This window comes from Elephantulus edwardii, unplaced genomic scaffold (assembly GCF_000299155.1).
Source record: "Elephantulus edwardii isolate Elephantulus edwardi_28Jun2011 unplaced genomic scaffold, EleEdw1.0 scaffold00009, whole genome shotgun sequence".
NCBI lineage: Eukaryota > Metazoa > Chordata > Mammalia > Macroscelidea > Macroscelididae > Elephantulus > Elephantulus edwardii.
In genome coordinates this window covers 17,520,980-17,523,343 of record NW_006399759.1, presented here as the reverse complement: position 1 = coordinate 17,523,343, position 2,364 = coordinate 17,520,980, and positions in this window count along the sequence as shown.

Here is a 2,364-nt window from a genome sequence, read left to right as displayed (position 1 = left end):
TATAATCATAATATAATTTAAAATACAATATAAATGCTCCAGAAGTCCCCAGACAACCATGAAAGAAGTTATTCGGGAGAAAGACTTGAAATCGAGCCTTTCACGTCTTCCTCCTGGCCAAGCTTCTCCCACTGAATCTTTGCTTATATTGTTTCTCCCACCTAGGCACAGATAGTTATTCCTTTTATACTGTCCTTAGAGACTCATTAAGAATATCACCTCCTCCATAAAGCCAAAATCATAGCCCTGGTGTCAATGGATTCTGTTATGCTGTTGCTATGTGCCTTTGAGTTGAATATAACTCACAGCAACTCTATGAATAACAGATTCAAACCCTGTTCTATCCTGTGCCATTGTCATCATCTCTGACACACTTGAGCCCATTGTTGCAGTCACAGTGTCACTGCATCTCTTTGAAGGTCTTCCTCTCTTTTGCCTACTTTCCACTTTTCCAAGCATGGTGTCCTTCTCCAAAGAAGTCTCTCCTGGCAACATTACCAAAGTATGGGGGGGAAAACTTCACCATCTTTGTCTCCAAGGAGCACTCTGACTGCACTTTTTCCAAGACAGATGCAGAAGATGTGAGGATGGCACAGGACAGAACAGGGTTCAGATCTGTTGTTCACAGGGTTGCTATGGATCCTTCTTAACGCCACGGCACCTAACAACAACAACAACAATGTGGAAAAGGGATGAGCACCTTCCTCCTTTGTGATTTACTGCCTCTGAAAACCCACAGGAGGGCCAACTATCAGTCACTTCCAACTTAATGGCATGCAAGAACAACATGCACAAAGTATATGGAACAAAACTGTCAACTTTGCCTCCAAGGAGCATTCTGGCTATAATTTCTCCCAGACATAGCTATTTTTTTTTTCTTTAGGCTGTCCATAATACTTTTAATACTCTTCTCCAGCATCACAGTTCAAAGGCATCAATTATTCTGTTATTTTTTTATTCACTGTTCTACTCTCAGATGCATAGCAAGTGATTGAAAGACCATGGTCTGAAACAGGCACACCTTAGTCCTCAAACTGATATCATTGCTCCTTAGTAATTTGGAGAGGTCCCTAACTGCACACTTTCCCAAAGCAATACTGTCCTGATCTGCTAGTATCAAGATTGTTGATTGCAGATCCAAGTGAGATGAAGTTGTTAGTAGTTTCAGTCTTTTTGCCTATTGGTCCAGTGGTGAGAATCTTTGCTTTCTTGATGTTGAGACACAATCCATATTGAAGACTGTATTTTTTGATCTTTTGCAGCAAATGCTTCAAAACCCTCCTCACTTTCAGCAAGCAAAGTTGTGTCATCTGCATAACAGGTTATTGATGAGTCTTCCTCAGATCTTGATTCTTTTTCATAGAGTCTAAGCTTCTCAAATAATTTGCTTAGCAAATAGATTGAATGTGTATGAGAAAGGATACAACTCTGGTGTACACCTTTCTTAATTTTAAAACGTGTATTGTTCATTTGCTCTGTTATACAGCAGTCTCTTGGTCTGGGTATAGGTTTGTATAAGCACATATAGGTACTCTGGAATTCCCATTCTTCTCAGCGTTAGCAGTAACTTGGTATGACCACCCAGTCAAATGCCTTTGCATAGTCAATAAGGCACAAATAGACATTCTTCCAGTAGTTGCTTTCAACCATGGTCCATCTGACATCAACAATAATGTCTCTGGTGCCATGGCCTCTTCTAAATTCAGTTTGAACTTCTGGCAGTTCTCTATGTACTGTCCTAGCTGGTTTTGAATGATCTTCAGTAATATTTTGCTTGCATGTGGTAGTAATGATAATAATTTCACAGTTCAATAATTTCCACATTCTTTTAGATCACCTTTCTTAACAATGTCAGCAAATACGCATCTCTTCCAGTCAGTTGGCCAGGCAACTGTGCTCCAAATTTCCTGATATAGACTGGTGAGTATGTCCAGGACTGCAACTATTATTTGAATCATGTCAATTGGTATTCTAGATTGGTCATATTTTTTGCTAATGCCTTCAGTGCAGCTTGACTAACATTCTTTCATTACTATTGCCTCTTAATCATATGGTACCTCCTGAAATGTTTCAATGTCAATCAATTCTTTTTGGCACAGTGATTCTGTATATTACTTCCATCTTTTTCTTTTTTAAAATTTTACACTGGTTTATCTACCACATTTTTTAAATAAAATTTTTATTTTATACTGGTTTGCTTATAAAGTTTGTATGCATTGTTTTTTTACACCAGATATTTCTCATTTCTTTTGTTCCTCCATTTTTTTAATATTTGTTTCATTTTAATTGAGATTTTAACAAAAGTTTATAAAGAACCTGGATTTCCATCCATTCATTTTTGCACATTTTCCTCCCCCCTCCCCA